General features: G+C 39.6%; 1 long non-coding RNA gene across 3 annotated transcripts in view; it reads left to right on the top strand.

The window, feature by feature from the left end:
- LOC122491288 overlaps positions 1–15,101 on the top strand; it is a 57,601-nt gene extending 42,500 nt beyond the window's left edge. For all 3 annotated transcript variants that reach the window (XR_006299323.1, XR_006299322.1, XR_006299324.1), the window contains 2 exons: positions 9,091–9,190; positions 14,193–15,101. This is a non-coding gene — a long non-coding RNA (uncharacterized LOC122491288). The remainder of the gene's footprint in view (positions 1–9,090; positions 9,191–14,192) is intronic.
- The last annotated feature ends 324 nt before the right edge of the window (positions 15,102–15,425 follow it).

Raw genomic sequence — 15,425 nt, 5'->3', positions numbered from 1 at the left:
AACCCAGTGCCTCTGTTGGTTACCCCTGCCTTTTGCATGCCTGGCACAGTGCCTCATACTTATTAGGTACTTAATAAACACATGTTGAATGGATGAAAGAGTAAATAAATCCAATGCACAAACAAATATGCATGTTTTTACTACATTAAAAATGACTCTGGTCAAGAGAATGTTAAGACAAGCCACAGACTGAGAGAAAATCTTTACAAAAGATATATCTGAAAAAGGATTATTACCTGAAATAATACAGAGAAGTTTTAAAACTCAACAACAAGGTGCCTGGGTGGCTCAGTTGGTTAATCATCTGACTCTTGGTTTCAGCTCAGGTCATGATCTCACAGTTTCATGAATTCGAGCCCCACATGGGGCTCTGTGCTGGCAGTTTGGAGCCTGCTTGGGATTTTCTCTCTCTCTCTCTTTTTTTCTCTCTCTCCCTTCTCTCTGCCCCTCCCCCACTTGTGTTGTCTCTGTCTCTCTCAAAATAAATAAATAAACTTAAAAAACACAAACCCAACAATAAGAAATGAACAACCTGATTTAAAAAATTGGCAAAACCTGAAAAGATGTCTTACCAAAGAAGATATACAAATAGCAAATAAGCCTATGTCATTAAGGAAATGTAAATTAAAACAATAATGAGGGGTGCCTGGGTGGCTCAGTCAGTTAAGCATCTGACTCTTGATTTCAGCTCAGGTCTTGATCTCATGGTTTGTGATATGGAGCCCTACATCAGGATCTGTGCTGACAGTGCAGAGCCTGCTTGGGATTCTCTCTCTCCCTTTCTGCCACACTCCCCCCCCCCCCCCCCCCACTCGCATGCATTCTCTCTCTCTCTCTTAAAAAATAAATAAATAAATTTAAAACAAATGAAGAGAAAACATAAAACAATAATGAGCTACAACTATACACTTATTAGAATGGCCAAAATCCAGAACACCCAGAACACATGCTGACGAGAGTATGGAGCAACAGAACTCTCATTCATGGCTGGTGGGAATACAAGATAGTACAGCCACTTTGGAAGACAGTTGGGTGGTTTCTTATAAAGCTAATCATACTCTTACCATATGATTCAGCAATGGCATTCCTTAGTACTTACCCGGAGGGGTTGAATATTTATGTTTGTACAAAAACCTGCACGTGAGGGGCGCCTAGGTGGCCCAGTGGGTTAAATGTCCGACTTCAGCTCAAGTCATGATCTTGCAATTCATGAATTTGAGTCCTGAGCGGGGCTCTGTGCTGACAGCTTGGAGCCCCTCTCCTGCTAGTACTCTGTCTCTCTCTTTCTCTCTCAAAAGTAAATAAAACATTAAAAAAAAACCTGCACATGAATGTGCAGCTTTATTCATAATTGCCAAAACTTGGAAGCAATCAAGATGTCCTTTCATAAGTGAATGGGTAAACAAACCGTGTTACATCCAGCCAAAGGAATGCTATTCAACAGTAAAATGAAATGAACTATCCAGCTATGAAGAGACATGGAGGAACTGTAAATGCATACTAGTAAGTGAAAGAAGTTAATCTGCAAAGGCTACATACTGTGTGCTTTCTTCTATATGACATTCTGGAAAAGGCAAACTATGGAGACAATAAAAAGATCACTGGTTGCCAGGGAATAAAGGAAAGGAAGGATGAAGGGTAGAACACAGAGCATTTTCAGGTCATTGAAACTATTCTGTATGATACTGAAATGGTGGATATATGTTATTATGCATTTGGTCAAAATCCATACAATATATATGGCACCAAGAGTGAACCCTAATGTAAATTATTCACTTTAGGTGATAGTGATGTGTCAATATAGTTCACCAGTTGTAACAAATGGGCCACTCTGGTGGGGGATGTTGACAGTGGGAGAGGCTGTGTGTGTATATGAGAGGATAATGAGAAATTTCAGTACCTTCCACTCACTTTTGCTGTGAACCTAAAACTGGTCTAAGAAATAAAATCTGTTTACAAGAAAAAAAAAAAAAAGAGTCTGGGAGCTAGCATGAGGATCCGTGACTTAGTACCTGAATGATGGTTATGAAAACAAAAGCATTCCTACGTTGCCTGAAGATGATATTCTGACCAGTAGACTACACTTACATAGAGATCAATGAGCCCGTCAATGAAGACAAATGACAGTGTAGCGGGAGGAAATTCAGGTATACAGGATTATTTTGAGGTTGTGTTGAACAACAGAGTATGAGAATTTGAACCACCTTCACCCAGTTTTTTGTTGCATGAATGTCAGGTAATTTTGAACTTTATCAGAAGTCTCCAGCAGTTACAGGGAATGTCAGCTCTGTGTTTCCAACCCACCACTTTTTTGTCTGGCAATTGTAGCAAGAAGCACATTTCAGACCACGGTATTCTAAGCAAGCAACAGACAGAAAACAATCATACAGCCTGGGTATGTTTGGAATATTATCAGTCTCAACCCTTGACATGATGACCAGCCTCTTCATGCAAGGCTGTCTCCAAGATGAAGACAGGCATGGTCTGCTGGAGGGAGGGTCAGGCCTTTTGGTCAGATCAGATGACAAGATCATCCACTGATGACAGAGGTGCAGGGCCATACCGGCTGTCCCCCTGGTATGAAGTACTGGCCTGGGTAGGTACTTACATATACGTTGTTCCTGCAAAGGTAGAGATACCCAACGCCTAATGATCACATAACTTAAACTCCACTAATTTTGCCAATTAGAAATTCTAACATGCTCAGTAGTAAAGCTTCTGAAAGTGATTTTGACAAAAATACCTTTGAATGCCACCTGGCAAATTCTTAGGATTTTAACTCTGTTTGGTCACTTCACATGCTAATTGACCACTAGGGCACAGGTAGATTAGAATTAAATTGTGCACACATAGTTCCCAATGTTTACATACTGTGGTAAAGCAAATTACAACAGACAATAAAACCAAAAGAAATATCAAGAAAAATATTTGTTAAAAGCTCCAACATCAAAGTGAAACTGTACTTATGTTTTGCACTGTACTGGTAACTACGAGATCTAATTGTACATGTTCTCAATTATTGTGTTGGAGACAGTGAGTGTATATGGGGCTTTATAACATTTAAACAAAAACAGTTTAAAGCAATTTACTACCTTGGTTGATGTAGCATCACGGCTCCTTTATGAGATTCCCCATTAACAAAGCCCTTTATGTAAGGCTTTATTTTATGGATTTTTTTTTTTTTTTTTTTTTTGGTAACAAGAAGAGCCACCAGTACTATGGCTGAGCAGAAAAATATCCCAGAGAGGTTGTCATAGGAACTGTACCAGAGGAGCAGCTATACACATGATAGAATGTACTATCCAAAGAAGAGAGGAAGGAACTGATCTTGAATCTACTCTTACCATCAGTTTTAGGGAACAAATCTTTCATGAATCTCATGGAAATTGTCCTCAGTGACAGCAGGGGTAGGTGAGATACTACAAGGCTATGGGGCTGATGATATATGTACCTCAAAGGATTTTTGTAGGAGATTAAAATAGATAAAATATGTTAAATATCTACTATATGTAGTCCTTGAAAAACAGTAATAAATAACAGTAATCTTTACTGTCTTATGTAATCCTTACTAGAGCCTTCTGAGGAAGACACAGTCATTATTCAAATTTTCCAGATGAAAAAATGAAGCACAGAAAAGTTGAATTGTTCAAGGTCACCTGGTAAATGGTAGAGCTGAAACTCAAATACAAGGTTGTGTGACCCTAGGGCACTTGCCCTTAGCTTCTCTGCTGGGCTAAACTAGTGAGCAATTAATGACTGGTAATAGTTATAAAAATGATTCTTTGGTGGTGGAATAGTAGTGGGAGTTTTAATTGCCATGAGATACATATGGCAGAATGTCACTGCATTTATTGATTTTGTTTTTCCCTTGAGCTTATTTTTCTTAAGCCACACAGAAATGTGGTCCTACAGGATCACCATCACTTTGTCCCATTCCCCTCCTTACTCCCCAGTGCAGATCTTCAGGTTGCCCCAGCCAATTGATGTTCTCCTATAGAGCTCTAAAAAACTAAGAATCTGGGGCACTGGGTAGTTCAGTTGATTAAGTGTCTCACTCTTGATTTAGGCTTAGGTAATAATTTCATGATTCATGAGATGAGCCCCATGTCAGGCTCAATGCTGACAGTGCAGTGCTTGGAATTCTTTCTCTCTCTCTCTCTTTCTCTGTCTGTCTTTCTGTCTTTCTGCCCTTCCCCTTCTCGTTTGTGTGGGCTGTCTCTCAAAATAAATAAACATTTTTTAAAAATTCTATATAAAAAAAGTAAGAATCTTCTCTCTCCCTCCCTTCCTCTCTCCCCCCTCTCCCTTTCTCTTCCTCTGCCCGCACTTCCACCACTCCTCCTCCCCCAATCCCCAGACCATCCCTGAAGGAGGAATTCATAGCTGGAGAATTCACAGCTGGGGCTTCCTCACTATACCTTCCCCAAAGTTTTGAGACCTTATGTTATGTAGGCTGAATTACATCCCCTCCAAAGTTCCTATGTTGAAATCTGTTAAAGAGAAAATTATTCATGACCCTTGTTAAGAAACAGTAAGGCAATGTTTATTCAGGGAGACTATCACAATAGGTATAGGAACCAGGACAATGGGGTTTTGTAGTAGGGGAGAGAGACTGAGCTCAACTTCAAATACAAAGAAAAATGGCAATTTGTAGCTAAGAAGTGGGGTTGGGGGTTGATGGTCAGAAAGTTACTGAGAGGAAATACTATAGGTAAGAGAGGATTCTGTCTAAACCAGCCTGACAAGATTCTTGTTGAAGGCAGGCCAGGGTGGTCAGATATCATCTGGGGGAAGGTAGATGGTGAGGAACCCGATCAGATATTGAGGGTGATCAGATATTGAAAATGAGGGTTTCTTGTTAAACTGACTTAGCAAGATTCTTGCTAGAAATATTCTACAAGGAAGGACATAGTAGCCCAAGGTCAGGCCTAGTGAAAAAGAGAGCTCAGAAGAGCCTGACCAAAGTTTGGTCAAGGAGAGAATCTTTGTCAAATCCTAACCTCTCAGTACCTAAGAATGTGACAGTATTTGTAGATAAGACCCTTAAAGAGGTGACTAAGGTAAAATGAAATCATTTGTGGTGTACTTATTGAGGAGGTTAAAGCACAGACACACACAGAAAGGGAGGACCATGTGAAGATACCAGAGGAAGACAGCCATCCACAAACCAAGGAGAAAAGCCTTCAGAAGAAACCAATCATACCAATGCCTTGATCTTAGACTTCTAGCCTCCAGAACTATGAGGAAATAACTTGCTGTTGTTAAGCCGCCTGTCAGTGGTACTTTGCTATGGCTGCCTTAGCCAGCCGTGATCTGAGCATCAAAACTTTACTCAGATCTGTGCCACCTGTTCCTCCTGGCATCCCCACTCTGGGCATTCTGTGGCTGTGTTGGTTTCATTGTGGTTAAGCACCAGGTGTGGAATGTGAACCTCTGTGTAAGATGGCCCAGGTTTACTTTGGAAATGGCTCTGTGAAGACTAAGTCCAGGAAAATTAACCAAGGTGCGTGCTTTCCTTTCTGTTATTGTGCCTGCATCCCACTTATCCAGGGTGGGCCTTCCTCGGAGTAAACACAACACTCTTTTATCTCTAGATGAGAGTTCCTACAGGACTGCCCTGCCATTAACCTTTTTATATGTCTCTTTACCACCTTCACCACCCCCCCCCCGCCCCAGTTAATTTCTGAATTCACAGGCACTGAGATTATGCCTATGAATTATATTTCTGTACTTCCTACAATTCCTGGTTCAAAGAAGGCACTAATTTATGTTTGGATTTTTTGAATTGAGATTATACATATATATGTATAATAATAATTCTTTCTTTACCTCTGATGAAGGGATTTTTGTAATACAAATTCAAATGAAAAAAATTAAAAAAAATTTTTTTTAATGTTTATTTACTTTTGAGACAGAGAGACACAGAGAGCAAGCGAGGGAGGGGCAGAGAGAGAGGGAGACACATAATCTGAAACAGGCTCCAGGCTCTGAACTGGCAGCACAGAACCCGATGTGGGGCTTGAACCCACGAACCATGAGATCGTGACCTGAGCCGAAGTTGGTCGCTCAACCGACTGAGCCACCCAGGCACCCTCTAAAAAATTTGAAGAACTCTGAACATGTGATGCTGTAATAGTCAATATCATAAACAAAAGTGGTTATTTTTATTTTTTAAAAAATATTTTTATTTAAAAAAATTTTTAGGGGCGCCTGGGTGGCGCAGTCGGTTAAGCGTCCGACTTCAGCCAGGTCACGATCTCGCGGTCCGGGAGTTTGAGCCCCGCGTCAGGCTCTGGGCTGATGGCTCAGAGCCTGGAGCCTGTTTCTGATTCTGTGTCTCCCTCTCTCTCTGCCCCTCCCCCGTTCATGCTCTGTCTCTCTCTGTCCCAAAAATAAATAAACGTTAAAAAAACAAACAAACAAACAAACAAAAACAAAACAAAAAAAAATTTTTAAACTTTATTTATTTTGAGAGATAGTGCAAGTGGGGGAGGGGCAGAGAGAGAGAGAGAGAAAGAGAGAATCCCAAGCAGACTGCACTGCCAGCACAGAGTCGATGCAGGGCTCGAACCCATGAACTGTGAGATCATGACCTGAACCAAAGTCTGATGCCCAACTGACTGAGCCACCCAGGCACCCCAGGTTATTATTTATTTATTTATTTATTTATTTTAAGATTTTATTTAAAAAAAAATTTTTTTTTAACGTTTATTTATTTTTGAGAAAGAGACAGACACAGCATGAACGGGGGAGGGGCAGAGAGAGAGGGAAACACAGAATTGGAAGCAGGCTCCAGGCTCTGAGCCATCAGCCCAGAGCCTGACGCGGGGCTCGAACTCGCGGACCACGAGATCGTGACCTGAGCTGAAGTCGGACGCTTAGCCGACTGAGCCACCCAGGCGCCCCTGTTTTAAGATTTTATTTTTAAGCAATCTCTACACTCAACGTGGCGCCTGAACCCACAAACCCAAGATCAAGAGTCACATGCTCCACTGACTGAGCCAGCCAGGCATTCCAGGGTGTTTTTTTTTTTATTTTTAGTGTTCCAATCAGAAGATTCTGAAATGCCTAAGCCCCTTCTTATAAGGGAGGATTCATGTATAATGGAGGTTGAGTTGTCTGGGGAAAATGGTCTGACCTGAAAGAATCTTACTGCCTACTCTACTCTCAAGATATACCCAACACTCCACAGAGGGGGTTATGCATCACTGGGGACATGGGGAGAGAAAGGAGATTGCAGAATAAAGGGATCCCCAGGCTCCCACTCAAGAAAGACTCTGTAAAGACAGTCAGGAAGCTCATTGGAAAATCAGTATTTCACCTGCGGACATCTTTTGGACTTCTTGTGTGTCTGGACTTGTTGCTGGTAGGACTCTTTTTGGCAATGAACTGTGCCTCCTTCTCAGACTTTTGTCAAAAGAAAGGAGGATATATTTGATTATGAACTGCATGCAGCTGATCATGTTGAACCATGGAAACAGTGCTCCTCAACCCTGACCAATGGGAGATGCTTGCTCTCTCTTAGTGGTGGTGGTGGGGTGGGGGTTGGTTGGAAACAAGATTCAGTCTTCCATAATACAGCCCTTCACCTGGCTCCTCCAGAGACACAATCCAAGGAAGACCAACTTCTCCTGAAAGTGTTAGTGAAAAGCTGGGTTGTGAGCATGTTATTTTTAGACAATAGTAGGCGATGGACAAAGCAAGACATGTAAAAGGAACATGTGTTTTTGTACACTTGGGTCATAGTCCTTCAGGAGTTTACTGTTGGTAAGACAACTGCCAATACTCCACAGATTTGTGTCAGGAACACCAAAGAAACAGAATCATTTGTGAAGAAGAACAGTCCTCCATTGGACTTTGTATATTACCAAAAAAGAGCACAAGTGAAGGTCAAATCTGCCCTCCAAGTTCCTAATTATAATTCAGAGAGCCATGTGGGAAAGAGAATGGAGAGAAAGTAAAAAACTAAAAAAGTCCGCCTGGAGTTTGGGAATACTGAATGGAGACGAAGATATTTCTGTCTTTGATGTCAAACATTCACATAGTCATTTTTTTTCCCTAAAGGCATTTAATTTTGTGGGATTGAATTCTTCTTTCTGATGCCTAGGAAAATATAAATGCCATCAACTGTTTGATCTCATCTGGGTAGTTTGAAGGCTGTTTGTTTGTGGGTAGGAAAGTTAACACCACAAAAAGCACTAAAACCCTACAACATGCCAGCTTTGAATGATTCACAGCAAACAGTCACAATGCAGGTCAGATGGTGCATTTCTGATGTTAAAAAAAAAGATTACTTAAAAGTGTATCCAGAAAGCACAAGACATTTGTACTGTTTGTCATCCACTGAAAGCTAAACAAGATTGGGACTTGATTATTTTAAGTTACAGTTTGAAAAACCAAAACCAATGATTTCTGAAAACAAAAAAAAAATATGCTAATTTAAATAGTTTTGAAAATAGGCACAAAGGAGGGAAAAGGGCCTTTCACGTGATTTATAAGGAAAATCCGTTGAAGAAAATTAGCTTCTACAGGAATAGGATTGATAATGTGACATTTATTTACTTTGATCTAAATTTAACATCTACTCACATTTTCAATGTTCCAGTACCCTTCTAGTTACTATAGTGATCATACCTTGCAACTTAACATTTAATTCCTAGGTAACAAACAACAATCATGGATACCAGAGTGAGCATAGGTAAATAGCTGTTTTATTAAATACTATCTGGACTTTCCTAATTGAAAATCATCTCTCTCTCCCTAAGCCCCCTGCCTTTTAAGCATGTTTTAGTTTTGCTACATCTAATGAGGAGATTGAATACCTCTAAGTATAAGTTGTACAAGAAGAATCAAGAAGCATGTGTGTTTAGGCACTAATTTTGAATGTAAGGACCTTGACATGATGGCATAGCATTGCTGGGGAAACAAAAAATAAGGGTTCTAAAATAAGTGCTTTTCTGCTGGAGCTGACCTAGAAAGTCACTCTTGATGTTTGATGAAGCAGTGTATAAAAAAATACCCTCAATAGTTAGAGCATCTGTTCTGTCTAGTGATGTGCCATATCCAATGTTTATTCTTTTTCTAATATAGAGAGATCCATTATGTGGGAGTTTTTTTGTTTTTTGTTTTTTCACAAAAGAAACTTCCAGATAAATGCAGAAGAATCTCCTAACCACTGAAAAGACAAACAGTAAGTACTTCAATATATATATATTCTATATATAGAATATATATATTGAATATATATATTGAATATATATTGAATATATATTCAATATATATATATTCTATACTTTTAAAACATCATGTCAAAAGTCCTATTTGAGCTCTCCAACCAAAAGAGTGTCCAAAGATTCATACCTCAGTAGCACAGAGATATTCTGGCATTTACAGTTCTAGGTGTTGACCCTGTGATGCAGTCTTAATATGTTAGAGATAGCAATAAGTCAATTGAAATGCAGGGTTCTGAACCAAGAACACACACTTTTTTTAAAAGTAATCTCTACCCACAATATGGGGCTCAAACTCAGGACCCCAAGATTGAGTCACATGCTCTACAGACCAAGCTAGCCAGGTTCCCCAAGAACCTATTTAATTGTTTGTTTGTTTGTTTGTTTATTTTGAGAGAGAGAGCATGATGAGGGGAGGGGAAGAGAGGGAGAGAGAGAGAATCCCAAGCACACTCTGCACTGTCATCATGGAGCCCAATGGGGGGGCTTGAACTCACAAACCGTGAGATCATGACCTGAGCTGAAATCAAGAGTCAGTCACTCGACTGACTCAGCCAACCGAGCACCCCAAGAATCCACACTTTTATTTTTTTTAAAGAATTTTTTTTTTCAACGTTTATTTATTTTTGGGACAGAGAGAGACAGAGCATGAACGGGGGAGGGGCAGAGAGAGAGGGAGACATAGAATCGGAAACAGGCTCCAGACTCTGAGCCATCAGCCCAGAGTCTGACGCGGGGCTCGAACTCACGGACTGCGAGATCGTGACCTGGCTGAAGTCAGACGCTTAACCGACTGCGCCACCCAGGCGCCCCCCACACTTTTATTTTATTTTATTTTATTTTATTTTATTTTATTTTATTTATTTTTAATTTTTTAAATGTTTATTTATTATTGAGAGACAGAGAGAGACAGGGCATGAGCATGGGAGGGGCAGAGAGAGGAGAAGACACAGAATCTGAATGAGGCTCCAGGCTCTGAGCTGTTAGCACAGAGCCCGATGTGGGGCTCGAACTCAAACTGAGCAAGATCATCACTTGAGCCAAAGTCAGACACTTAACCGACTGAGCCACCCAGGTGCCCCGCACCCACACTTTTAAATCTAGCTTTTCCATTGCCACACAGTAAGCAAAGGCAAACATAAAAACATCAATAAAACAGACCAAAAATATACTAGAAAAGTGGAGGGTGATAAAGAGAGAAGGGGGAATATTAAGAAATCACAACATTCCGATACATTCAGAAACCTAATAGTAATACTGATTGTAACAGGTTATTAATCTCTTCTTATGTGCCCAGTCCTAAGATAGGAATCTTAACTTCCCTAACTTGTATTTAGTCCTCATGATAGCTATATGAGACTGTCATTATTAGTATCTCCATTTTACAGATGATGAAGTAAAGCTGAAGCGTTAGAGTAACTTGCTCAAGGGTTTCCAGTTAAACTAGTAAGTGGTAGGACTTCTACATATTTAAAAAAGTGACAACAAAAAGCCCAAGCAGTCCAGAGGAGGAGGCATTATGGGTAGTTGGTCTCACAAGCGCCAAAATACAATGTAGGGGATCCTTGGGGATTGCACTGTAGCCTAAACCATTGAACTCATAGTCAAGAGGCCAGAACAGGTACCCAAAGCTCCCCTGGAAAGGGGAGAAACTAGAAATTGGGATGTAGATTTGACTTTCATAAGGCCTTTTTTTTTCTACATAGCGAAAGTTTCATGTGCCCTTTAATAAAAATATTTACACTTATGTATATAGCCACATCATCAAACTGGAAAGTGGAGTAGGTAGAAATTCTTTAGAACACCTGATATGCAAGAACATGATAGTTGTAGACTTATGTTTTTTGGTTTTTTTTCCTGTAAAGTGATCTATGGACCAAAATCGGTGGTAGATTTATTTCTGTTCTTCGGAGCTCAGGGTGGGTGTCAAACAGTGATAATCATATTTCATTACAGCCCAGCATAATTTTAGCAGTTCATTCTTCAGGTACCAGCATGTATTATTGATTATTGTTCCACAGGAATCAATCACAGACAAAATGTAAGATAGTCTCTTGTAAAATGACTTACATAAATTTATTTATTTATTTATTTATTTATTTATTTATTTATTTATTTATTTATTTATTTATTTATTATGACTTACATAAAATTTAATGGGTTCATACCAAACTGGTAGGACTGGTAGAAAAGAACAGTAACTGCAATGTACCACAAGAGGGCGCACTGGTACTTTTAAATATCAGTAACTGCAGGCAAAGTGAGTATAATTGAAGACCGGTGCAAAGGTGCAGATTTCAGTTACAAGCCAGTTGCTCTTTTGCAATCATTCAAAATATCAAATCCACAAGATTTTTAAGGTCATTTTTGTAGGATTTTAAAACAGTAATGAGGTTTTTAAGGCACATTTTTTTTCATAGAAAGAAGTGAGCCTTTTTTTTTTTTTCCTAAAAATGTATTTTCCTGGGTTAATGTTTTATTAGATATATACTTTGTGCAATCACTAGTTATCAAGACAGCTTGGAGAAAATTAAAAGAAAATTGTTTCTTTCTCTTATCAGCCATACAAGTTACAAGTTGGTGAAACTGGGGTTCATTTTAGCAGATGGAGGAAAGGTTAATTGGAGACAATTACAATGAATTAATAGAGATTCACATAGTCTTCTCCGTACCCCTTACTCTCACACAAGTAATGAGGTGATTCATTATATATTAAAGAGTGGCTTATTAGTAAAACTGTTCATCATTTTTAGGTCCTAAGAGTAACTCTTTAATAACCAGTGACATCTGAAGATGGAAGTAAAAAAAGAATATATGTTGTACCCTAAATATGGGTTAAAAATGAATAAAAACAGGCAAACAACAAAATTCTTATAGTGTATGTGGTTTGAGGTGATCTTGGAAGTGTATATATGTTGTTTCTGTATCAGAGGAAAATTTATAAATATTTTTTTTTAATTTATTTTTTATTTTTTATTTTTTTTTTTAAATTTTTTTTTTCAACATTTTTATTTATTTTTTTGGGACAGAGAGAGACAGAGCATAAACGGGGGAGGGGCAGAGAGAGAGGGAGACACAGAATCGGAAACAGGCTCCAGGCTCTCAGCCATCAGCCCAGAGCCTGACGCAGGGCTCGAACTCACGGACCGCGAGATCGTGACCTGGCTGAAGTCGGGCGCTTAACCGACTGCGCCACCCAGGCGCCCCTATAAATATTTTAAGTTGGAAATGTTCCTTTAGTTCAGGGATTGGCAGACTTTTTCTATAAAAGGCCAGATAGCAAATACTTCTGGCTTTGCAGGCTTATGGTCTTTGTCTACTTAGAGCTACTCAGTTTTGCTAATGTAGTATGAAAGCAGCCATAGACAGGCAAATGAATGGGGCTGGTTGTGTTCCAATAAAATATTATTTACAAAAAACAGATGCCAGGCTAGATTTGGCCCCAGGATCATAGTTTACAGAACCTTGCTCAACCTGTGGGCCCCTCAACACAAAAGTGCTAAAGGAGAAGGAGAAATCGCTTTGGAGATCTGGATATAGGGGCACACAAAGAGCTTCTTACTGGAGAGATAAGGATATAAAAAAGATTCACCTAAGGTCCCAAGAGATGCTCAACAGAGTCCGTGGCAAAAAGCCAGAAAAACAGCTGTTTTAGGGAGAAGTGTGTTGTAGAAAATTGGTTGAAACATATGTGTAGCCCCATGTCTAAAATAAGTAAAGCACCGAAGGTGCACTTAATCAAAAATGTCTGGGAGATAGGGAGTTTGCCTTGAGCATCAGTAGCCCTGGCTTTGTGAGACACCAAGAAGGAAGGAAAATCTTGGACCCTGCAGGGAACCATAGAGTTTTGCAGCAAGACAACTGTGGGTGATAAATTATCCCCAGGAAAACACCCTTAAACATCCCCAGGAAGCACCCTTAAGTCCCAACTCAAGGATATTTTCTGAAGGACTGCTGGAACTTTAAATATTTAAAAAATATATTCCATGGTTCGTAGAAAGAGCAGATACGTTTCCTAAGAGTGAGATGCGTTATACTTTGATTTGGGAGATGACCTAAAATTCCTATGAAATCAATTAATTAATTGCTGGGCCTTAGTGCCATGGTTCCCAAATCTGGCCGCAGAAAAATGTCAAGGAGATTTTTAAAAAAACAATTTCTCAGGTCTCATTCCAGACCTATTGGATTTGATTTCCTGTAGCCTGTGGTCCAGGCATTCTGACAGTGCTGCCCAAGTGGGTCCTGAGAATGGCCAGGCTAGCACAAGACCAGAGACTGGCATTTGGAAGCCACTAGGATAAAGGACAAACCCCAGGTTTGAAGTTTGGCCATCCAAAGTTCCCATTCAGGCTCTGCTTTAGTCATTTGACCTTGAGCTAGTGATAGAACATTTCCGAGCTTCAGTCACAATACCTGTAGCGTGGAGCCTATGTTTGCTGCTGTGGGAAGGATTGAAAATCTGATGTGGCTGTCAGTCGAGATGCTTCTGGCTCTTTTAGATGCTTCTGGCTCTTTTACATCCTCTCTGCCCTCTCTTCATGGAGATAATATAGTTGGATTCACTCCACTCACCAGTGCACAGGATTTTACTAAAAGTGAGGGCATTTTTAAGAAGATATGTAAGCTTAGTTTTGTGTCATTAGAAGCATTTCTTCTAGGTTCAGGTCATGCCATCCCTCCTCTTAACCACCAAACAGGGAGAAGACAAAGAAGCAAGATGTCAAGGCCTCAAATGCCCTATCAAGTCCTAGCTTGTGCTTTCTTTGTAACTTGGTTGAAGGAAGTTCCAAACTCATGGCTGGTAACTTGGCTTCGGATTCCAAATTCCTGTTGTAGCCGAGCTTTGTTCTTACATGCAGGTGTAGGAGGTTTTTCTTGTCAGAAGTTCAGGCGGCAGTGAATTATGCCACACCTGCTGCACCCTTATGTATTTTCTCTTTTCTCTGGTTTATCTGAACGAAGAAGAACATCCCTCCCTCTGAATCGGGAGTGTGGAGAATCATGGGGCAGCCTACCAGTTGTTACTTGGCAGTGGACGTGATACCGAGGAGAGAGCTGGTGACTCCCTTCCTCTGGCCGGCTTATTTGCAACAGATTATTCATCTGCTCTTTGGGAAGAGGAGTTCTGAACACAGGAGACTAAAATGAACTCATCAAAGAGGAAAACAAGTTTGCAGTGCATTATGTTAAAGCTCTCTCCACAGTAGGAAAGTCATTGGGGAACATAAGAGAAGTAGAGTTTGGCAACCATTTCCTAATTTTATTGAAAGGAGAAAGCCAGGGAAAATAAAATCCTGGTTAAAGAAGGAGTTGTTTTCGTTTATAGGTTCCTGGTGACTTCTCCAGTGGTTGTGGCAGGCAAGGCAGAAAAGCATATTTACATTTCAGGAGTTTGTGGACTCAGCATATGAATCAAGTTTCTTTGCACATAAAACCTGGGGGTTTAGTTGTGTTCTAATTTAGAGTTGAACATCAGCCAAATTAAGAGTGAAGAATTCTGCATCAGCAGGTTTACTGCTTAATTTTGCTACCAGTTCTACTTAGCAACTTCAAGCAGAGTAAAGGAGGCAGCTATAGTCTTTCAGGAAATCAAGACAGGACAATTGCACAGCATTTGAACATTAAAATTTTGTTTTGTTTTTAGGACAATAGCTCTATAAATTGAACGATACTTGTAAAGTCCAAAAGTAAATCGAAATTTTAAGTTATTCCCCAAACCAATGCACACCTTTCAGAATCTCAAGAGAAATATTCTAAAGCTGTAATGACTTTGTATTATGTTTACCATAAAAATCTTCTGCAAGCCAAATACTAAAGCAACGCATGTGTGTTCAAATTAGTCAGAAGTAAAATTGTTAAATAAAGCTGAAATACTCATGTGGAAAAAAAAAGGAGACAAAAAGATAAGTGGTTATTATTATTATTATTATTTAGGATAGTAATCTTGAATGCAAGTAGAGTCCCATCTTTAAGATAAACTACTAATGCTTTTTATTTTTCTAAAATAACATTTGAAGGGATTACTCTGGGGTCAGAATAATGGTATTACTTTTGGTGCTTGAAATGATTGCTCTGAGCATTTCCAGGCACTTTTGATATTTGTGATGGAGAAAATTAGTTCAAGCCAGGAGAAAGGCTTTCAACACTGTGATACTTACAGTGTTTTTTACAAATGGGCTGTGACACACTTAGATA

This window comes from Prionailurus bengalensis, chromosome C2, assembly GCF_016509475.1.
Source record: "Prionailurus bengalensis isolate Pbe53 chromosome C2, Fcat_Pben_1.1_paternal_pri, whole genome shotgun sequence".
Taxonomy (NCBI): Eukaryota; Metazoa; Chordata; class Mammalia; order Carnivora; family Felidae; genus Prionailurus; species Prionailurus bengalensis.
This window is presented reverse-complemented; position numbering and strand designations above follow the sequence as displayed.